Here is a 24,586-nt window from a genome sequence, read left to right on the forward strand (position 1 = left end):
GCGACGAGGAGGCGGCGCTGCCGCCAAGCGTGCTCCGCACGGTCCTGGTCCGTGATAAGACGAGGCGGAGGGGCGACGTCCTGCGCCTGCTGGCGCGTGTGGACATCCTGGAAGTTCATCTGCTGGCGCGGCCTGTCCAGGCGCCACGCTGCGGCGTCGTAGGCGCGTGCGGCCTCGTGCGAGGTCTGGAACGTACCGAGGCCGAGCCAGACGTCGCCGAACCGAATCTCGGCGGAGTACCAGCCGTTGGGGCGCTGGCGGACGCCGCGGTGGCGGGGCGCTGGAGCTGCGAGGAGAGGAAGCGGTGGAGGCGCTGGAGCGGCGAAGAAGCTATGAGGCGCGCGTGGCAGTGTGGATAGGCGCGTGGCGAGCGCCGCAATTTATAGGCGCGCCGGAAGCGGCGCGCCAAAAGTAGCGCGCGAGCTGCCACCCTTTCCCGCGCGCGCAATTGTTTCCTGCGCGCTTGTTTCCAGCCACCGCTAGAGCACGCGAAACCGTCCAGCACGCGCTAAAAACCAAGTTTACTGCGCGCGTGCCTTTTGACGCGGCTATTGTAGATGCTCTGAGTTCAAGTGCTGGTCAGCACAACACGGCGTTAGTTTTTTTTTTCTGTTACGCTCCAATTAAAAAAACTACTTAGATGTGAGATATTATCTTGTATCTAGATGTTATAAAGACAGACTTTTTTATATATACTTGGTCAAATTTAGAAGACATTGACTATTTGACTGAATTTATGACCCATCTATTTGGGACGGAGGTAGTAATAAATTAAGTGTTCACAGCTTGCCTCCAAGCATCCACTGAATCACCAAACTTTGTTCAATCTATCTATGACCCATTATGTTTTTTTCTTCTTGCGATCACTATGGCCATTCTGTTGCTAGAACTCATCACTCAATAAACCCATCCACTGTATATATACGGCAGAATACTTCCTCAGGCCCAACGAATTCTGTTGAGAAGAAGCGTTATCATGGGGAAAGATACTCACGTATTATCTGCGGAGAAATTGTGAGTACAAATGGAGTAGGAGGCAGAATGATGATACGAGTGATAAAGTTGTGCAGTCAGCAGTGAGCCAAATCCAGATATATGTTACTCGGGAGAACATGGGCTCTCTCAGAGAGCTGAGCGACTCTCGGCCGTCGGATCGATTTCTTGATGCGCTGTGGACCGTTCGATCTCGCTCCTGGACGATATCAGCCGTTGGATAAAAAAAGCACTGCTACAATGAATAGTTAGCTCTCGCTCGTGCCACCGCGGGTAATTTCCTTGCCCCGCCGTGGGCATTTTCATAATTTCGCGTACAGGGGTATAAAAAGTGGGCCGCTGCCGTGGGATGACCTAAGCCGCCTCCTCCCTCCCGCACCCGCGCCTCCCCACGCCCAGCTCCTCCCGCCTCGCCTCTCTCTCCCTCAAAACCCTAACCCGCGCCCGCCTCCCAGCCCCGCCGCCGCCGCCTCCTCTCCTCTTCCTCCCGCCCGCGCCTCCCTGCCCCGCTCCCGTCCAGGGCCAGCCCCACACCGCCGTCATCTCGCCTCCGCGTCCTCTTCCTTCCTCTCCCTCTGCTCCGCCCGCGCCCGCTCCCTCCAGGGGCGGCGGCGGCAAGGACGGCGTGCTGCGCCCGCTCCCTCCGCGAGGCTGACTGACCCTGCCTCGCCGATCCTCGCCCAGTCACCGACCCGCTCCTCTGGAGGCGGAGGAACGCCTCGCGGGGGATGCCATGCTCGTGTGGTTCCTCTTCGAGCACGCCGGGTACAGCCTCGCGTCGGTCCTTTCCAACGCCGTCCTCCTCCTTGCCGTCATCCTTTTCTTCTGGGCCAAGTCCGCCTCGCTGCTTGGTCTCAGGTTGCCGCGCCGTCCTCGTCTTCGGCTTGCAAGGGATTGGATCTGATGTGATTGATTCTTCCACTCGCAAGGTGGGTACATCCTCTGTTTCGATTTCTTCCACGAGTTTTGGTTTGCCTTGCCGGATTGCTTCGCGTTTATACACGATTATACCCAAAGCTCACTTTCTTAACTCATATGGGGTGGCTCTTGGATCCGTCTGTCATGTTTAGGTTATGATGGCCGACGAACAGCTTCAAGTTCATGGGTCACCGGGCTCGCCGGGTGACGCTGGCTCCAACAGTTGTCTGCGAGCATTTGCCCAGGTCAATTGATATTTGTCGTGGCCCTTCTCTGTTTTTACTTGGAAAAATATAGTCCGTATGTGCCTCAGTGATTTTTAAAATCAAAGGAAATGCTCTATGCAGAAAAATACAGATCTAATCTAGGGGGTATATGTAATAGCGGTAGATAAATAATAATGTTTAGATTCAGGCAGTATACTACAGTCTGCCTTCTGGAGAGGGGGCCTATGCTTGCTGAGTTCTTTGTATGGTGCCTTCCGGGAGGCTGTGCGGTGCCGAGCGGATGTACGGCGAGGTCTTCATAATGGCGTCAAGTCACCCTTGCCATATGGATCATATGTAAGCTCTTCCTGCTAACCTACAGGAGTACATTTTGATGCTTCAAGTCTGAACCTATGTAACTTGTGAACTAATGCCTCCCTGAGTGTGTGTGTGCGCGCACTATGTTAAATCAAACGCCTTCAGACTGCTGTGAAGTAATGCCACTTGTCATATTGACCAAATTTCATTGCTTGATGGCCATTTAGAGTTGTCAAAAATCTTGGACTGTGAAGTCCATTTACATTGTCAAAAATCTCGGACTGTTTTCAGAGTTGCTACAACAATGGAATTTTCAGTTTGACAAAACCGTTTAAACTGAAAATCTGGGACTTCACATTTGCTACAACAGAGTTGTCAAAAATTCAGTTTGCACTGTTAGTTTGACAAAAACTGTCCAAACTGAAAATTCAGTTATAATGGTGTAGACATTGTTAATCTTTGGGGATAATTGTGGATGTTGTGAAGTGATTTAGATGTCTGCTTTGCTGTGCATACTGGCATCAAATAATTCCAACTTAATCAGTAGAAAATTGGTAACTCATGTAGGTTGGCATCAAATTATTGCCAGTAATACATTTATTGGCAATCAGTACATGATCAGTGACTGAATTAGTACATGCATAATCATCCCAGCTCCCTTGTTCCATACAACTGTAGAAATATAGTCCACAATATGTTGATTTGCATCTTGTTTGAGCTAGCTGGCACTGTACTGCCCAGAAGAAGAATCCAGCCATAGTGAGGTGAGCACAAATAAGAGTTGGGGCAGAAAAATGTCCTTGTATTTCCTCTCATGCGACTGGCCAATTTTGTGTGTTCGTTTCATGCCCATAGTCTTGCAGGTTGTATGCGTGTCCGACATTTATATCTGGTTCCTTGTGTCTTTGTTTCATGTTTATTTCGGGTTTTCCTTTGTGGCCTCAAATTAAGTGCATCATTGATTCCATATTGAATAAATGACTGCAGTCTCAGTTTGCACTTTGTTCTGCAACATGAAAATTTGGACTGCTCCTCTTCATCTCCAGCCTCTGGTCCACTGCTTCTCTGGTTTTATAAAAAGGTAGATATTGTTCTTTTCCTAGCTCATTGGTACTTATAGCCTTATGGGAGGTTGATTCTTAAATTGGCTAATAAGCAAGGCTTAAATGTAGATGATTGCCCTTTCTCACTCTTTAGCCTTATGGAAAAGACGTCTGTGTGGGCGCATGTCTTGCCATTCAATTAGGATTTAAAGTTAGGATCTCCTCTGATTTATTTACATACGTATCTTCCACTACCTAATCTTTCCCCGTCCTATATGCCATATATAATGCGGTTTGTCTCTGAGACACTATGAGATGATGCAGCTAATTAACTGTACTTCTACTTGCATGGACCAACATTACCTTTGAAACCGAATCAAGTTCACAATAGATGTAACATATATTACCTATGTTGGGATGAGGTGGTGCACGGCTATTCTCAAACTCTAATACACTGGCTTGTTTTCTTTAAGTGGATGGTAATGATGCAGCTAATTAATTGTACTTCTATTTGTATGAACCATCATTACATTTGAAACTGAATCAAGTCAACAGTAGATGTAAAGGATTTTTTTCTGTCATGTTGTTTGTCAAAATGGTGCATGATACATATCATACTCATTGATATGCACGTGGTTACAGTTACTGTTCTGATTACAAAAACACCATGGTTAGTTGTTTGCACACTGTTGGATGCTGAGTTCAGGTAAAAATATCATGCAGTATAAGTAAGAATACTAATGAGCTTTTGCTCATTCTAGGGCTGCAGTGACAACTAAGCATCCGATATATAATAACATCATGCAAGGGGCACGGAGCGTCGATCCAATATCCACCAGCGATGAAGGTATATTTGTACACAATATGTATATGGTGCCATCATCTTGGGCTTCCTCGGACTTCCTGTCTGACCTTTTTGCCTGTTCATATAATGATGTGATTCGACGTGTTGATTGCCTTTCTATCCGCTGGTTTCTTTTCTCTCTTTTTATGATTAGATTTTCAGGAAAATATCACTGTATGATTATATCAGTTTAACTCCAGTTCACATTCTTTACTTTGTCAAGTGCATGATGTGGTTCATATAATAACTCCGTTTCTGGATATTTCACTTTGTCAAGTGCATGTTATGGTTTCAGAGCAAAATTTAGTTTCCAATTATAATTCAGTGATGTTCTCACCTTAGATTTTATTTTGTGTAATTGTAGGAAGTGGGGATGGACATCCGTCGATCTGCCGTCCCTGCTTTGTGGAGGTATAATCTCTAATCTCTAATCACCCCTCATCATTCCAAATCATCTAACTTCCCGGACGGTCACCCATCCTCTCACTACTCCAGCCTGAGCACGCTTAACTTCCGGGTTCTATTCTCCCTCGTTTCCAAGTCTGCACTTGTTGTTTTCCTGACAATAGTAAGATGTCAATTCTATTAACCCTCAGGAATTTAGCTTGAGCATGAAGTGACACATTTCACTGTTTGAGTTTGAAACTATTGTTTTAAAAAACAATAATTATTTAGTAACACTAATATTTCGGGAATAATTAGTTTGACCACAGTTTGACCAGATTTGACCAAAATTCAAAAAAAATGAAATAATTATTTAGTAACACTAATATTCTAGAATAATTAGTTTGACCACAGTTTGACCACAATTTGAATTTTTTTGCCTCTCCAGATCTTAAAAGCCCCGTAACTTTTTTTCTGTTAGGTTTTTGAGGATTTTGAAAATGTTTAACGGGGTTCCCCCGGTTAAATTCGGATGTAACTTTTCGAGTAGATGATTTTTCATATAAAAAACTTTTTCATCCGAGTTCGTATGCAAAAGTTATGCCCATTTTAAGAAATTCCAGAGAGATTTTGCAAATAAAGTCGAAATTCATATTTGTTAACTTTCCCAACAACCAGACCACATCACATGGGAAACTTATTTTTTTTAATTTTTTTTGACATTTACATCATTTTCTTTTGTTTTTTCTAGAACTGAAAAGGCGGTCGCGGGGGGGGGGGGGGGGGGGGGGGCGAAGGGGGGCGTAGAGTTTGATGGGCCCTTTAGTACCGGTGACTAAAGGACTAACCTTTAGTCCCGGTTGGTGCCACCAACCGGTACTAATGGGCATCGCACCCTTTAGTCCTGGTTCGTGGCACCAACCGGGACTAAAGGGCCCAGGTGAACCGGGACTAATGCCTTAGCCGCACGAACCGGGACCAATGCTCACATTAGTCCCGGTTCGTGACTGAACCGGGACTAATGTGAATATTGCCCTGTGACCAAAGCCCTGTTTTGTACTAGTGAATCTTTCATAATGTGTCGTTAACATATCTCTGGAATAAGTTCTTATGTTCAGTACATATAGTCTGGCTGATTATTTTTTAGGGGCCTTCTTTGGAAAGGCTTCTACGGACTGTTTGAACTACTGCCTTAGGTTAATAGAATTTGAACATGTGACTTTATCTTAGTGTCAACCATCAAAGGAATTAGTGACCTGTTCTTAATGATATATAGAGGAGTAGGCAGTAGTGCATGGTAATAATAAAAAATGCATCATGTGTGTGTGCAGGACACATGCCCATGATTCATAATGATTTGGGACAGTCTTAGAAGAAAATTTCCCATTGCTTTCATCCCGTTTTGAGTGTTAATTGCAAAGTTCATCTGTTGGTGAAAGGAACCTGTACTCTTCTTTGTTTTAGTTCTCTGTCTCCCTACTTTTATGACAGAGAATGGTGTGGGTATACAATAAATGTTCTCTACTCTTGCAGCCCAAGTATATTTATTGACAGGGTTTGTCTACACTTATCTTTAAGGCTACAACCTGGAGTCTCATGGGTGTGAAGATGATCTAGGGCATTGCTTTGTTAGGGGTTCACTTATGTACAGGAATGTCATATTCTTTCCCGTGTAATATATTGTGGTTTTTTTTCTACTCAACACCATCTGGACTATGTATTACTGTAACCTGCTCTATGTTTTGGGTCTAGGCACTGGACCATGGTGCTGGACAGGGCATGACGCCCTAAGACTGCTCTTTGGGATTCCAATATACTTGGAGATCGCTAGAAGTGAAAGTTGAGGACCAACATGTATGTTGTATCATGGATGTCCCCCTTCATAGCATTGTTTTATGAAATGTACTAACACTCCGAGAAGGTTGCTCTGAGTATATTTGTTACAACAAAGTATGCTTTGGTATGAAACTTGCCAATGTTGTGTGATTAACCTTGATGTTTAGTACTGAATCATTAATAAGTGTTTACTAACCTCCTTTTTGAGATGTTACCTTTGTAGTGAAGTTGTTTTTGTTATAACTTTAGCCTATGTTGGGTAGCTGCCTTGCTTATATATGGATGTGCTGCAAACTTTGTTTTAGATTAGGACATGTTCGTGCTATTAGTACTAAACTTAATGGAAGTGGTTGCCTTTCGTGGTCTCATGACTCAATGTCTTCTATTAGAAGTGAATGTTTCATCCTTCTTTTATTTTGTTATCCTATTTGAATACTTACGCTAAACCATGATTACTACTTGCTTGACCACATCGTTGGGACCGGCACCCTCGCGCCAAGGCGCGTTGCCGATCTAGTCAGTACAATTATCAATGGAAACACCGACTCATCAACTAATAACAGTAAAAAGGCAATTGGTAAAATTTTGTTAATACATTTGGTATTTTTGTTCCTAAACGATATTAGCCACAAGAAATTTTATATGGATAATTGTACAATATTGTTGCTCAAGAAACTGAATTAATTCAATTCTCAACAGCATGTTTGGTTGAGGGTATTTAGAGCTAGAGAATGGGAATTGAAGCGATATGAGACTTCAAATCTATTGTTTGGTTAAGGGGGTTGAGAATTCATAAGGGAATAGTCATATGGGACTTGAGGCTGGGGGTGGGAGTCCGAAGAGAATTGGTTTAGTGAGTCAATCTTAATCCTTCATTATAATTTCCCTTGTCTAGGCCCTCATCAATTCCCACGAACTAAAGAACGGAATACAGCTTCTCCTCAAATCCTCGCACATAATTCCCATCATGCGTCAAACGAAGGATTGGGAATAAAACGACTCGTCCTATGTCTAATCTCGATACAACTCCATGCTGTAACTCCCATTCCCTTTCTAAATATTGCCAAAACACGCTGCAAAGGTTTAAGGGTGTATTATTTCAGTAGAAAAACTTTGCACACATATATATCATTTTGAGAACTGATAACTCGCGACCGTTCCCCAGGAGCAAACGTGCTTTGTGGCCAGACCGACGATCCTTTCCTCACAGCTCACAGGGTGTCTTCTCCACGAAGTTTTGGCATCAGGTCCTCTCTGCAGCAGATTGCCTCACAGCTGGAACCATCATCAGTTAGAGCAAAGAAGTTCCAACTATGTTGCGACTCTGGATTACTCATCTGGATTGCTAGTCGATACATGAGATTATAACAAGAATCCTAAGCAAGGGAAACATTTGCTTGACGGCAAAATTTCCTCCAACAAGTACACCTATAATGAATAAGATCAGGTTCCGACCAAAGAACAAACAGTTCTACCACAAGGAGATAGCAGCGTTAACTGGGATACCTATCCTGACCAAAGCTTCAATTCCATCAGCAATAAACCTTTGACGAAACATTGGACTAGCAATGGTCAGACTGTCCAAACGAAAACTCCTCATGAACAGTTACTGATAATCCCAAGTTCCTCACTTGAACCAACTAAAACAATAGACGCAGCAGAGGCACTAATCTTGTTATTTGAACTGTACAAGTTTGTGATGACCAAGGGATGAAGCTTCTCAAAAAAAGTTTGTTTTCCAAGATGTGGGCCTTCAGATGTGAATGCTCTGGTGCCTGTCACAACAACCAGTAGAAATGACTCATCAGAACAAAATCCATTATATTTCAAAGATCAAACATTAAATGGTACAAAGCTACAACTAAATATTTCCCCACTGATACGTCTTAACTGGCCTGTAAGATGTCCTGAACAATGTGCACAATAAGTTCCTAACTTGCCTGGGCACTCAAGCACTTTTAAGACTCCTTAAGCAGATGCAACGCATACTCGGTATCAGCATCAGCGTATATATGCAAAGCTGATAATTCTTTGGAATAACATACTGGTTCATTTTAAAAAGTAGCTAGATGACAGAACACAAATGATTCGTTTCATAATTGCTGAGCAGGACCTTGAAAACAGGCCTGGTTTATTACTGGCAGGACCTTCAAATAAGCACGAGTCAGTTATGTGCCATTTAGGCAGCAAATTCCAAGTAAGGCCTCTCTATTTGAAGGCCTGGATAAACAGTGTTCAATTCTCTGGATATTTGCAAGAAATAAACGATTGTGTCTACAAATATTAGAGTTGACTTTGGCCTAACGGTCCGAGACAATTGCTACTCTTGTTTTCTGGTTCACGCAGTATGATTACATTTCTACAGTGATCATTGGACTTGTGGAGAATTAGAGATCGATGTGCTACACGATTGGATTTATTTTCACAACTTTGTATCAGTTACCTGATCATACATGTATTGAATAAATCAAATGTACTCCCTCCGTCCCAAAATAAGTGTCCCTGATTTGGTACAACTTTACACTTATTTTGGGACGGAGGGAGTATTACCTAACCTTATATGATAAGGTTATACTAATCATCATAAAAAGTGATGATAAGAAATTGGAAAAGTGATATTGTAACACGTAAAAAAAATAGAATACGTTTTAGGATCACTCAAAACAGTATGCTAGTACCTTGGGAAAGAGAAAATAATTTGACATAAAGCTTTAGGGACAGATGAATGAAATATTTCAGAGTAGGATATTAACAAAGCTAGTTAAGGCACTTTATATTTATTGGTAAGCCTCCTTAATTGTCGACATATCATGTACCAAACTATCCAAAAACAACAGAAGGATTTCGATCTAGATTTAAGTATAAATATTTGGTTTTGCAGCCATAATAAGCATAAAAGGGTAAGCATTTAAGCATGTTTTAGCAGCACGCCAAGTTCTACACATTGTACTGGTATACACTTAAAACAAGACAGTATTCGGTTAAGTGTGTTCCTCGAAAATAACTGTAGCAATCTTATCCTACTGAACAGATGGTTTGCATCCGAAACATTTATTTACTCCCTCTGGTCCTTTTTACTCTGCATATAAGGATTGTCTGAAGTCAAACTTCGTAAAGTTTGACCATATTTATATGAAAAAATATTAACATCTACAATGCTAAATTTATACAATATGAAATGTAAAGTCATGACGCATCTAATGTTGTTGATTTCACGTTCTGAATGTTGGTATTTTTTTCTATAAACTTGGTCAAAGTTTACGAGGTTTGACTTCAAACAAATCTTATATGCAAACTAAAAAGGACCGGAGGGAGTACATGAAATATTCTAAGAAATTGTAGCCATTACTTAATAGTTATCATGCGGCATAAGTGCATGGCTATACAAGAACATGGAGGATACATGATCACTTGTGCCGATTACAAAGGTCTGACTAGCCATTTACAGAACATGGATACATACCCAAAACACAAAACATAATAAACAGATAAAATAATGTATGTATTCTATATTAGTAATTTTCACTTATCTCAAGTAAGTGATGGTTGAATCCAAACCGGGGGCGGCCAGTTCAATCTTGAATCTGAACTAGGGGGCGATAACTCGATGAAACTGCTATCTTCCATATTGAAAACAACAACCTGCCTAAGACTATATCTGTGAGAGTAGATATATCTGAGCAAGTCATCCGTGTGGTAGATGCTATTGGGAATCAATGCAGAGAAGTCTTTCACCGGGAGCAGGAATGAGCTGTTGAAACCAATGAACATTGCATGATCTTGGAGGTTATTTATTTCAACAAGCTTTTGTTCAATAAAATCAATCTTGTACACAAAAAACTTGTCTGCAACCTGTTCTCTTTTTCCATTCGCATTACTATACTTATCATGTCTCCATATCTGGAAAAAATCTCCCCATGGTGCTTGAACAATATATCTACTATGCGCTTGATAGGATATGATCAGCTTCAAAATAACTTTCACTTCAGCGGAAGGTCCATTAAGATTAATAGAATCAACTTCACCCCTACCACGAACACCATAAAACAAACCATCATTGTTGTTATGAAGGATATCTTGATATTCCCAGCAATTGCCTTTTCCACCAATCCAAGTCCATTTGGAGTCCCCAACCCTGGTATAAGAGAGTTGATTATTGGGCAGTTGTACTCATAGCACTGTGCAGTTTCCTTGGGAGGGGTCGCAAGAAAGAACGACCCTCTCAGAAAAGAAGAAGCGGGCTTCTTCAAGTGTAAGATGGTATGGCTCCGTTTCAGTGTCAAAATCCGAAGAGAACAGATCCATGAAAAGAACATCATATCCATCTAGCACGCCCTCTTCAGTGTAACGCAGTCTAACATTGTTCATGGTTTCAGGTGGAGGCATAGCTATCTGAGCTCGGGTTGCAGGGTTGACTAGTATGAGATTCGACCGCTCATCCGCGGTGATGAGCCAGCCATAGGAGGAGCCCATGATGTGGCGTGTGCGGAAGGCAGGCTCTGATAGAGTGACGTGGTAAAGCTTGTTAGTGGACATGTTATGCAGGGTGGCCGTGTTAGCGTCACGGTCACCAGATGAGTAAACAAGGCAGGGGCTCTGGTTCGGCGAGCACAGACGGAGACCACGGGCCTCCAGATAAATGAGGTGCCAGGATCGACACACCGCACCAGAGCTGAAGAGATCCGGGAAATCCAGAGTGCCAAAGATCTGGAGGAGCACATCAGCCTGAAGCTGGGACCAATCGCAATCTGTGCTCGAATAAGGGGAATCATCGGAAGCAGAAACTTTCTCCATCGATTTTTGCAGGGGATGCTTGAAATCACAATTGTGTGTATAATGATATATAGGACAAGGGTCGCTCCGAACCCGACTGGAAGGTGGAATCAGACTGCAAAAGAACTTTCAGAAGGATGCTGAATACCCAGAGAAATATCGTACACCTGCACTCATAACCTATGAATCCTCCCAGAAAGCTAATCAGAAAAAATAACTCGACGGAGAGGAATGAATCAGGCGCCCGCCTCTAGCCGGAGCAAAACCCTAGGCCGGGCCGCGAGCGATGATATGGTTGAGCTGGTGGTGGCTGGCGAAGTTGCCGGCGCAGGAGTGCCTGACGCTGGTGTACCTGTGCGCTGTGACGAGTTCCACACCTCCGCCGCCCGTCGCCGCCGGAGGAGCACGAGGGTTCTGGCTCCGGGCACAACTGCTCTAGCAGATTCGTGCGAACACGCTGGTTGCCGTCGGGATACGGCATATAGGTGGCCAAACAGGCCGGGCCGCGAGCCCGCGAGCAGTTGTGCCCTCTGGGCGAGGCAAGGCACACGCAGCGACCCTGCACGGCCCGTTTATTCGAAATCACTGATTAAGCGGTGCCCTTTGGAGGTATGTTAAGATTGTGACAAGTGATCACTGCATGTTAACATGTTAAATGAAATTATTGATTTGGAAATCTTTCCTTTTTTTAGACTCAATTATTGAAATGTCTTACCTCTTAAATCGTGCGTTCAAATCGCAAACCGTTTTCACTTTGGATTTCTCGCACCGCACAAAAAAACAGAAAAAAAATGGAAGAAAGAAAACCGAACCGGAAGCATGATTTTATTTTCACTTTTCCTCCCTTTTCTGAGAGGCACAATTATGCTTTTATGAGAAGCAAATTTGTGTCTCTTGTGGAAGAAAAAAACACGTTTTTTCTCTTTCCGAGAGGCACAGTTGTTGTGCCTCTCCTAGAAGCAAACATATGCCTCCATGAGAAGCAAATCTATGCCTCATGTGAAAAAAAGACGCATATTTTTTTTCTTTCTGATAGGCACAACTCATGGAATCAATACTACCTGTTGGGGATATAACTATTGGGTATGAACCGCCTAGGAGGGGCCGGGTCATACCACTGACGACTTATCAATGAAGATGGTGGGTCATGGCAAGCCTATTGACGGCCCAAGACCCAGAGGCGACTTGAGGCCCAAGAGGATGAACCGCCATATGTATAACTTGTTTTGTAAGGCAAGCTTAGTTAGTCACCGAGCCGGACACGTTGTGTATGAGCCGGCCGGGACTCTGTAAGCCGTCGGGCATCAACCTGTGTATATAAAGGGGTGACCCGGCGGCGGGTTAAGGGCAAGAAACAAGAGATCGAGAACTAGGTCAAGCGTATTCGCTCCCTGGTATCGAAACCCAAGCATTACAATCCCAAACTGGAGTAGGCCTTTACCTCCACCGCGAGGGGCTGAACCAGTATAAACTCTTTGTGTCCTTTGTCCCGATTAACCCCTTTAAGCTAACCTAGTTGCGATGGCTCCACGACCAAGTCCTTTTGCTAGGACATCTGCCGTGTCAAGTCCACGACAGTTGGCGCCCACCATGGGGCCAGCGCACGGTGGTTTCGAGTTCTTTAAGGGCAGCTTCGCAGGGATCAAGGGATACGTTGTGGGCCGGATGACCAAGAGTCGTCGGTGGCAACGGTTAGCGCAAAGCTGAGGGCGGTTTAGACTTTGTGGCCAACACCAATACGCAGAACAATAATCAGTGTAAGAAGGGAAAGCCGCCCCGGCTTGGTGGGCCAAAGTTGAACCTGGAGGCGATGATGAATCAGCCTTGCCCAAAGCATGGTACGCACGAGAAGCCAGCCAATCATCTATGGAAGGATTGATTCATCATGAGGGAGTATAGAAATTCCAATTTTTTCCAGAACAATCATGGCCCGAATGGCGGTTCAGGATCCGGTTCTCACGGGCCTGGCTTTGGTGGCAGCGGCTCAAATTCTGGTTTCCAGGGCCAAGGCAATCAAGGTGGTTTCAATCAATAGTCTGGTCAAGGGAATCAGCAGCAGCAATCTGGTTATCAGAGTAACCCGAAGCAGCTGAATAGTGGACAATATCATGTGTTCACCACGAGTTTATGTAAACGAGACCAGAAGGTTCATAAAAGGGCGGTGAACGCAGTTGAGCCAGCGGTTCCCCGTTTCTTGCGATGGTCTGAACATCCTATTCTTTGGAGCCGTGAGGATCACCCGCCCCGGGTTGACAATCCGGGTCAGTTGGCTTTAGTGGTTGCACCTCAGGTTGGAGGGTACAAGTTCACCAAAGTACTCATGGATGGAGGTAGCAACATCAATATCCTTTACTATGATACTTCCCGTCGTATGGGCTTGACTGGTAAGGATCTTAAGCCGTCTAATACTGTCTTTCATGGAGTGGTGCCTGGCAAGTCGGCGTATCCAGTGGGCAAGATAGCTTTGGAAGTGGCTTTTGGTGATGAGCATGATTCCAGAGCGGAGACATTCACCTTTGAAGTGGTTAAGATTAAGAGCCCTTATCATGCCTTGTTTGAGCGGTCGGCTTATGCCAAGTTTATGGCAAGGCCTTGTTATGTTTATCTGCAACTCAAGATGCTGGGTTACAAGGGCACTATCACTGTGCACGGCAACAGGAAGGTATCCTTGGAATGTGAAGAAGGTGATGCTGCTTATGCTGAGTCTGTTTGTGCAACAGAAGAGCTGAAGTTTTATAAAGATAATGTTGACCCGGCGGATATGACACCTTTGAAGAAGCCAACAACAGAGCATGACCCCCTGTTGAAGTTTAAGTCGGTAGATGACACTAAGTTGATTGATTTTGTTCCTGGCGACTCATCCAAGCAGTTCAGTATCAGTGCTAATTTGGATCCAAAATAGGAAAGCGCTCATTGAGTTCATCCGTGAGAACCGGGACATCTTTGCATGGAAGCCTTCAGACATGCCAGGTGTATCGAGAGAACTCGCTGAGCACACTCTCAATATTGATCCAAAGTTTAAACTGGTTAAACAATTTCTTCGTCGCTTTAATGAAGAGAGGCGTAAGGCCATTGGTGAAGAAGTGGCCCGGCTTTTAGCAACCGGGTTTATTGTTGAAGTTTTTCATCCTGAATGGTTGGCTAACCCGGTGCTGGTACTTAAGAAGAATGGTACTTGGCGCATATGTGTGTACTACACAGACCTTAATAAAGCATGTCCGGCTGATCCTTTCGCTCTCCCTCGTATTGATTAGATTATTGATGCAACGGCAGGTTGTGAGCGTTTGAGTTTCTTGGATGCCTATTCAGGGTATCATCAGATCAAGATGGCAGTTAAGGACCGGGAGAAGACAGCATTCATCACTCCCTTTGGAGCCTTCTGCTATGTGTCTATGCCCTTTGGGCTCAAGAGTGCCCAGGTGACTTACCAGTGGTGTGTGCAAAATTGCCTTCATGATCAGATTGGGTGCAATGTTCATGCTTATGTGGATGATACTGTGGTGAAATCAAGGAAGAAAGAGACCCTGATAGATGATTTGAAAGAGACCTTTGGCAATCTCCGGGTGTACAAGATGATGCTTAACCCAGCCAAATGTGTCTTTGGTGTACCAAGAGGCAAGCTCTTGGGTTTTCTGGTTTCTGAATAGGGCATTGAAGCTAACCCGGAGAAAATCAAGGCTATCATGTCTTTGGCTAAGCCGGCGTGTATTAATGATGTTCAGCGTCTGGCGGGTCGTATTGCGGCCTTAAGCCGGTTCATAAGCCGGTTGGGGGAAAAGGCTATCCCTCTATACCAGATGAAGAAGAAAACAGATCACTTTGTCTGGAGTGATGCTGCTGATCAGGCGTTTGAAGCCTTGAAGAAACAGTTAGCTGAGCCACCGATCCTTGCAGCTCCTATTGATAAGGAGCCCTTGTTGTTATATGTGGTTGCTAATAGCCGAGCTGTCAGTGTGGCGATTGTTGTGAAAAGGAAGGAGCCTGGCAAGGAGTATCCGGTTCAGCGACCGGTTTATTATATCAGTGAGGTCCTCATTGAATCCAAGCAGAGGTATCCACATTGGCAAAAACTGGTATGTGGAGTGTTCATGGCTAGTCATAAGCTAAAACAATATTTCTTGGGTCATCCCATCACTGTGGTTAGCTCTGCCCCCTTGGGGGACATTATTCAAAACAGAGAAGCCACAGGTCGGCTAGCCAAATGGGCCATTGAGCTTGGACCCCATGGTTTCAAGTATATGCCACAGACAGCTATCAAGTCTCAAGCACTGGTGGATTTTATCAATGACTGGACTGAGCTGGAGATGCCTGAGGAGAATCCGGATAGCACATATTGGACTATTCACTTCGATGGATCAAGGCAGTTGGAAGGCTCGGGGGCTGGAGTAATTTTAACTTCCCCACGAGGTGATAAATATGTTTTAAGGTTGATGTTCCCTTGTACTAACAATGCAGCTGAGTATGAAGCCTTGATCCATGGTCTTCAGATGGCTAAAGAGATGAACTTAAGCCGAGTGAGGTGTTTCGGTGACTCAGATTTGGTGGCTCAGCAAGTTTCAGGCACTTGGGATTCTAAGGACCCACTCATGGCGGCTTATCGTCGCGAGGTTGATGCTATTGCTGGTCACTTCAAAGGTTATCAAGTGGAACATGTTGATCGCAAGAAAAATGAAGCAGCTGATGCTTTAAGGCGGCTAGGGTCCCAGCGTAAGCCAGTACCACCTAATGTTTTCCTTGATATTCTGCATAATCCTTCGGTCAAATTGCCTATAGAGGAGGATCTTGCTATTCCTGACCCGGAGGTGCAGTTGGTGGCGGTTCTTCATGCTATTCCTGATTGGGCAGTTCCATATTTGGCTTATATGACCCGGGGCGAGTTACCTGAAGATGAAACTTTGGCCAGGCAGATAACCCGGCGGTCTAAGTCAATGACTATTGTCAATGGAGAGTTGCACCGCTACAGTGTCACAGGGGTGTTTCAACGTTGTGTTTCTCCTGAGGAAGGCTGTGAGATTCTACAAGAGATTCATGAAGGGGATTGTGGTCATCATGCCAGCTCTAAGTCTCTCGTAGCCAAGGCTTTCCGTCATGGGTTTTATTGGCTGATGGCTCATGCTGATGCAGAAGATTTGGTCAGTAAATGTGACGGTTGTCAAAAAAATTCAAAATGAGCTCATGTGCCGGCTCAAGAATTGAGGATGATTCCAATCACTTGGTCGTTTGTAGTCTGGGGGCTTGATATGGTTGGACCTTTCAAAAGGTCCAAAGATAAAAAAGACCCACCTTTTGGTGGTGGTTGACAAATTTACAAAGTGGGTTGAGGCAGAGCCGGTCAGTAAGTGTGACGCGGCGATGGTGGTTCAATTCATCAGAAAGGTGATTTTTTGTTTTGGTTACCCCCACAACATTATAATTGATAATGGCACTAATCTGTCCAAGGGTGCTATGAAAGACTTCTGTCAACGAGAGCATATTCGCCTTGATGTATCATCAGTGGCTCACCCCCAGTCTAATGGCCAAGCTGAAAGAGCCAATCAAGAAATTTTGAAAGGCATCAAGCCCCGGCTTATGGTCCCTTTGCAGAGGACGCTGGGTTGTTGGGTGGAGGAATTACCCTCAGTGTTATGGAGCATCAATACTACCCACAATAGATCTACGGGTTACATGCCTTTCTTCATGGTTTACGGAGCAGAGGCGGTTCTCCCTAGTGACATCCGTCACGACTCGCCCCGTGTGGTGGCTTATGTTGAAGCTGATAATGAAAAAGCACGTCAGGATGCACTTGACCTGTTGGATGAGGAGCGTGACCTTGCGGCGGCTCGTTTGGCGATTTACCAGCAAGATCTGCATCGTTATCACAGCCGCCGGGTTAAAACCAGAACCTTTCAAGAAGGAGATTTGGTGCTCCGGCTTATCCAGGATCAAACTGATATGCACAAGCTATCCCCACCTTGGGAAGGGCCTTTTGTGGTCAGCAAAAATCTGAACAACGGGTCATATTACCTTATCGATGTTCGAGACCATAAGGACTCACGCACGTCGGAGGAGGAGACCCGCTGGCCGTGGAATATTGCTCATCTTCGGCCATATTATACTTGAGCCACCGGCTCTTGTGATGTACATATTTCTATCAATGTATATATTACAAGGAATATAATAAATCCGGCATCCCTGATAATTCAGGGCCTCTGTCGTTTCATTCGAAGAATATGAGTCTTTATTGTCACTTCATACGATCATTTGGGGGCTTCCTGCTTATTGAGCATAGCTATGACTACCCTCTTTATCCGGCTTGTACGCCATGATTACAAAGTACTTGGGGGCTTCCTGCTCATTGAGCATAGCTATGACTACCCTACTGATCCGGCTTATATGCCTGGAATGAAATATTACTTTGGGGCTTCTTGTTAATGAACAGAGCTTTGTTGACCCTTGTAATAGGCTTGGACGCCAGGTGTATTCACCAAAACATCCGGGTTATCCTGCCTTTTTTTGCCTGCCACTCCGACCAGGTAATCCTGGAATGACTCGCCGTACTCTTGACAATCAATCTTTTCAGGACCCTGAATTTGTCAAAGTTAAAACGACGATTGGTCATGTGAGGTCCGGCTTACGAGGTTTGAATTAAGGTTTAACTCAGCGGCTGCGTGGCCCTTGAATAACGCTTGACATGGAGGCTTGGCAGCCTATGAATGCCTTGTTTTCTGTTTTTTCTGCTTTATATTTGGTTTGAACATTTTTTGAGGTTCATCTTTTATGCCATGTTGATACATGGTTGAAAGCTGATTAGGGCTATGTTGCCTTATCGTTCATGTATGAATCTATCCGGAGTTTTATTAACCCGGCCTGGTTTTGGACTTTAAGTCGCCAGCGTATGATGATTTTGTGCTTGAGTGTTGTGCTCTAAGCTTTGGGATGTTGCCCCTTGCTGCATATGGCGTATGAGCTAGCGGTATGAATAAATTGAACAAGGCGTTGTGCTCTGTCTTTGGGTTGTTACCCTTACTGGCGTGATAAGCCGGTAGTGTGCATAAATATCACAGGTATGATATTTATTTTGTTATGATTATATGGGGTTTTGATAAACCAGCCCTAGTTATGGACTATTTAGTCATCAGTGGTTTTTATATGGGGCATTGTGACCCACCCTGGGGTAAACCGCCAGGGCACTTGTTATCTGCTCATGTGCAGGGAAAGATGATAAGCATGATCTACGTAATTGATGATATTATAAGCATAAGTAGCAGATCTTCCAATGACCGATCGACAGTATTATGCAAACAAAACATGCACGATGGCACGACAAATCAGTGTTTTAACTAGCCTATTACATGGCTCTGTGAGCCCAAATGATTAAGTGTTTTTAGGCAATATCTGACGATGCAGATTATGAGCCGTTCAATGGATCAATTCTCCTGGTCTTGGTGGTTTGAGGCTTCCGGGTCATCCTGCGCCGGTTCTTCTTCTCCCTCCACCGTCTGGAAGTTAGGCGATGACCAATTGATGCCAGTCAAAGCTTGAAATTCAGCTTCGTCATCGATAAGCTCAGACGGATCAATTTCAGGGGCGAAAGTATGCTTACGGATTGGAGGGATCAGATCCACAATTTTATAAGCCGGCGTGGGCATCTTTTTTCCGCTGTATAAGCCGCCTGATACTTGGACAGATCTGTTTCTTCAGCAATAAGGCTCGCCAATGGACGTATCTCCTTCACGCAAGCAGCAAAATCTTTCTTGTCAAAGTGAGACCCGTCCTCTTTGAAGATGGGGCAGCCAGTAGCTAGCTCGGCCGGGTCTAATTCTGCCTGCCATGCCTTCGCCCGGCTTAAAGCCGTAATGGCACCGGCTCTGGCGGCTGACCGCTTGATTTCTTCAACTCTGGCACGCAGGACAGAAAGTTTGCTTAAGACATCATTGAGAAGAGCCGGTGCTGGATTGGTTGGGGAGATGGTGGCTATTGTGCGCTGGGCACCAGTGTATAGCTGCTCTACTAGCGTGTAAACTGCCTTGAGTTTTATCAGCACTTCTTTACCAAGATTGCTGCTCCTGGGCCTGCATAACATATTATGATTAAGTCACCAGGCAGTTTACAGAATGGAGTGTGGAAAGTCATTACAATGTTATGATCTTACCAAAAATAGCAGAGGTCATCTATGTAATATGATGCTTCAAGCCAGTCAGTTCTTGAAGGAAATGTACCCTAGAGGCAATAATAAAGTTGTTATTTACATTTCCTTATATCATGATAAATGTTTATTATTCATGCTAGAATTGTACCGGAAACTTAGTACATGTGTGAATACATAGACAAACAGAGTGTCCCTAGTATGCCTCTACTTGACTAGCTTGTTTATCAAAGATGGTTATGTTTCTTAGCCATAGACATGTGTTGTCATTTGATGAACGGGATCACATCATTAGAGAATGATGTGATGGACAAGACCCATCCGTTAGCTTAGCACTATGATCGTTTAGTTTGTTTCTATTGCTTTCATCATGACTTATACATGTTCCTCTGACTATGAGATTATGCAACTCAAGAATACCGGAGGAACACTTAGTGTGCTATCAAACGTCACAACGTAACTGGGTGATTATAAAGATGCTCTACAGGTGTCTCCGATGGTGTTTGTTGAGTTGGCATAGATCGAGATTAGGATTTGTCACTCTGATTGTTGGAGAGGTATCTCTGGGCCCTCTCGGTAATGCACATCACTATAAGCCTTGCAAGCAATGTGACTAATGAGTTAGTTGCGGTATGATGCATTACAGAATGAGTAAAGAGACTTGCCGGTAACGAGATTGAACTAGGTATGGTGATACCGACGATCGAATCTCGGGCAAGTAACATACCGATGACAAAGGGAACAACCGTATGTTGTTGTGCGGTTTGACCGATAAAGATCTTTGTAGAATATGTAGGAGCCAATATGAGCATCCAGGTTCTGCTATTAGTTATTGACCGGAGAGGTGTCTCGGTCATGTCTACATAGTTCTCGAACCCGTAGGGTCCGCACGCTTAACATTCGATGACGATCGGTATTACGAGTTTATGTGATTTGATGTACCGAAGGTTGTTCGGAGTCCCGGATGAGATCACGGACATGACGAGGAGTCTCGAAATGGTCGAGACATAAAGATTGATATATTGTACCATGTTGTTCGGACACCGGAAGTGTTCCGGAGAGTTTTGGATAAAACCGAAGTGCTGGAGGATTACCGGACCCCCCCGGGAAGTTATGGGCCTTAGTGGGCCTTAGGGGAGAGAGAGGGCCGCAGCCAAGAGGTGGCGCCCCCCAAGGGGAGTCCGAATAGGACTAGGGGAAGGGGGCGCGGCCCCTCTTTCCCTCTCCCTCTCCTTCCTTCTTCTCCTAGTTGGACTAGGAAAGGGGGGAACCTATTCCTACTTGGAGTAGGATTCCCCCCCTTGGGCGCGCCCCTTGTGGCCGACTGGCCTCCTCATCCCCTCCTTTATATACGAGGGAGGGGGGCACCCCATAGACACACAAGTTGATCTTTAGCCGTCTGCGGTGCCCCCCTCCACAGTTTTACACCTCGGTCATATCGTCGTAGTGCTTAGGCGAAGCCCTGCGCTGGTAACTTCATCATCACCGTCACCACACCGTCGTGCTGACGGAACTCTCCCTCGGCCTCAGCTGGATCTAGAGTTCGAGGGACGTCACCGAGCTGAATGTGTGCAGATCGCGGAGGTGCCGTGCGTTCGGTACTTGATCGGTTGGATCACGAAGACGTTCGACTACATCAACCGTGTTACTTAATGCTTCCGCTTTCGGTCTACGAGGGTACGTGGACACACTCTCCCCGCATGTTGCTATGCTTCTCCTAGATAGATCTTGCGTGATCGTATGTATTTTTTTGAAACACTACGTTCCCCAACAGTGGCATCCGAGCCAGGTCTATGCGTAGATGTTATATGCACGAGTAGAACACAAAGAGTTGTGGGCGATAATAGTCATACTGCTTACCAGCATGTCATACTTTGATTCGGCGGTATTGTTGGATGAAGCGGCCCAGACCGACATTACATGACCGCGTTCATGAGGCTGGTTCTACCGCCGTGCTTTGCACACAGGTGGCTAGTGGGTGTCTGTTTCTCCAACTTTAGTTGAATCGAGTGTGACTACGCCCGGTCCTTGTTGAAGGTTACAATAGCACATTTGACGAAAAATCGTTGTGGTTTTGATGCATAGGTAAGAACAGTTCTTGCTAAGCCCATAGCAGCCACGTAAAACTTGCAACAACAAAGTAGAGGACGTCTAACTTGTTTTTGCAGGGCTTGCTGTGATGTGATATGGTCAAGACGTGATGATATATAAATTGTTGTATGAGATGATCATGTTTTGTAACAGTTATCGGCAACTGGCAGGAGCCATATGGTTGTCGCTTTATTGTATGAAATGCAATCGCCATGTAATTGCTTTACTTTATCACTAAGCGGTAGCGATAGTTGTAGAAGCAATAGTTGGCGAGACGACAACGATGCTTCGATGGAGATCAAGGTGTCAAGCCGGTGACGATGGTGATCATAACGGTGCTTTAGAGATGGAGATCAAAGGCACAAGATGATGATGACCATATCATATCACTTATATTGATTGCATGTGATGTTTATCCTTTATGCATCTTATTTTGCTTAGTACGGCGGTAGCATTATAAGATGATCTCTCACTAAATTTCAAGGTACAAGTGTTCTCCCTGAGTATGCACCGTTGCGACAGTTCATCGTGCCGAGACACCACGTGATGATCGGGTGTGATAAGCTCTACGTTCACATACAACGGGTGCAAGCCAGTTTTGCACATGCAGAATACTCGGGATAAACTTGATGAGCCTAGCGAGAAATCATTCTCACAGCCAACTTTCCTTCTTCTGAGCAAATAAATGTCACGCTAGCTTCCCCTCGCGGTGCTTACACCTCTCGCCTATCGAAGTTCTGTTCAAAAACCTCGATCCGGGATCTCACTCAAATCCAAACCTAGCACTTTTGTATTTATTGCTTCTCCTTTTATGCAGACATGGCCTCGGAACATTGAGACCGAAAGGTGGAGCGTGAATCATATAGTAGATATGATCAACATAGTGATGTTCACCATTGAAAACTACTCCATCTCATGTGATGATCGGACATGGTTTAGTTGATTTGGATCACGTGATCACTTAGATGATTAGAGGGATGTCTATCTAAGTGGGAGTTCTTAAGTAATATGATTAATTGAACTTTAATTTATCATGAACTTAGTACCTGATAGTATTTTGCATGTCTATGTTTGTTGTAGATAAATGGCCCGTGCTACTGTTCCATTGAATTTTAATGCGTTCCTAGAGAAAGCTAGGTTGAAAGATGATGGTAGCAACTACAAGGACTGGGTCCGTAACTTGAGGATGTAGCGACCCGACCTCAGACGGTCAAGTCTCTGTGTTTAGTGTCATCCCTGGATCGGTAATGCTGACACACACAATACTTGAATGGATTTTATAACAGAGTAGCAATCACACACTTATTACATCGAGAGTCTCAATAGAGAACTTATTACAATAAATATGGCTTAAGGCCATCTAAATAAGATAACAGCGGAAGGCTTGGAAGATAATGCGAGTCCATCAACTCCAACGGCATAGCTGAGTGCACGACAAACGACCTAGTGCACCTTACTCTTCGTCTGAAAAGTCTACAACATGATATGTTGCAGCCCGAAACGGGTCAGCACATGGAATATGCTGGCAATATAACACAGTAGAGCAATGAAAAGAATAAATGCTATCACTACATGCATATATGGCTGGTGGAGGCTCTATGGTTATAATGTTTTGCGAAAAGCTAATTTTTTTCCTACAACAAAGGAATTTATTTTATTTAACTATCATGGTAGTTGAAACATTGAGAATGGTACCCCCACCTCAATCCCAATTAAAAGTAATTATCGACCCAACAAATTAAATTAGAGTGATGAGATCCACATGATAATCCAAGTACCAGATACTCAAGATGTCCATAACCGGGGACACGGCTAACCATGATTAGTTTGTACACTCTTCAGAGGTTTGCGCACTTTTCCCCACAAGACTCGATCTCCTCCGTTGGATTTCTCGCACTTCATGGTGTTTGAGAAACGGATGACTGAGACACAGTCTTTCAGAAGCATTAACTCTAACCCCGGGTAGACAGTACCAACCTACATCCCCTACATCTGCTAGCCTACCACTGGAAGAGGTCATGCAACATACCCAACTATGCTAGAGCCCATAATAGCTTGTGGCTGCACACGGAAGTTTCTAGCATGAATAATCTTATGATCCCTTTGGGCCTGGGTGGCGGACCATAGGAGGATCACACAGTATAACCCCGGGATCTCCTAGGACAACACTGGTATAACCCCAGGTGCCCGAACCAACAATCCACCCAGATGTGTATTAAAGTTGCCACCTTAAGTTGAACCATTAATTAACAATCTCACATCTGTCATGGATACACTCAAACCCCAATCCACGTCTACGAGCATAGCATGGCAATATAAGCACAACGTAGAAGTAACTCCCAAGGGTTTGATATTAAAACAGGTAATAGGTTCTACCTCATCATCTACTTCCCAATACCCACATGTTAATCACATCCTAATCATGCAATGTTTGAGGATTGTAACTAATGCATAAAAACTGGGTATGAAAAGAGTATGATCAATGTGTTACTTGCCTTGCCGACGATCCGCAAAACCTAGTGACTCATAGTAGCACGCTTCGCACTCCGGGAATTCTATCGCAAACAAAACAATAGCATACATAAGCACTCAAGCATAGATGCACGGGTAAATCTCAAGAAGATCGAATCTGAAAACTCAACTGAAGAGATTCGATTTGCAAAAAGAAACAATCGAAATGGAGCTACGGAACTGAAACTACGGTCAAAAGAACTTCGAAAACAAATCTGCTTGAAACCAATTTTTAAATTGTCAAAACATTGTTCAAGTTGATTAAACAGAAAGAAGATTTCGATACGAACATTTTGGCGTTGGTTTCACTGGATTTGGACAAACGGTTGAAAAGATACAAGGGTTTGAAGATCAGGGGCTAATCTGTAATAAAAATAATCACGGATAAGTCCCTGGCCGAAAATAAAATAAAAAGAAAAGACTAACGAACGAACGTTCGCTGTCTGAACCTAGCCAGCGAATAGCGTTCGTTAAAACGAACGAACGGACGAACGTCCGCTAAACAAATAAACCGACGAAACGAACCGAACTGATCTAACTAAAA

At 44.4% G+C, this 24,586-nt stretch overlaps 1 long non-coding RNA gene and 1 pseudogene across 1 annotated transcript; both read right to left on the reverse strand.

Annotated features, from left to right (window-relative positions):
* Positions 1–7,847: 7,847 nt before the first annotated feature.
* Positions 7,848–11,647, reverse strand: LOC141042286 (F-box only protein 7-like; annotated as a pseudogene).
* LOC109771974 (uncharacterized) lies at positions 7,848–12,363 on the reverse strand. Its single transcript, XR_002235000.4, has 2 exons — positions 11,668–12,363; positions 7,848–8,317 (listed from the first exon to the last, which is right to left on the reverse strand). It is a non-coding gene; the product is annotated as an uncharacterized lncRNA (long non-coding RNA).
* Positions 12,364–24,586: the final 12,223 nt, after the last annotated feature.

Source organism: Aegilops tauschii, chromosome 3 (genome assembly GCF_002575655.3).
Source record: "Aegilops tauschii subsp. strangulata cultivar AL8/78 chromosome 3, Aet v6.0, whole genome shotgun sequence".
Classification (NCBI taxonomy): domain Eukaryota; kingdom Viridiplantae; phylum Streptophyta; class Magnoliopsida; order Poales; family Poaceae; genus Aegilops; species Aegilops tauschii.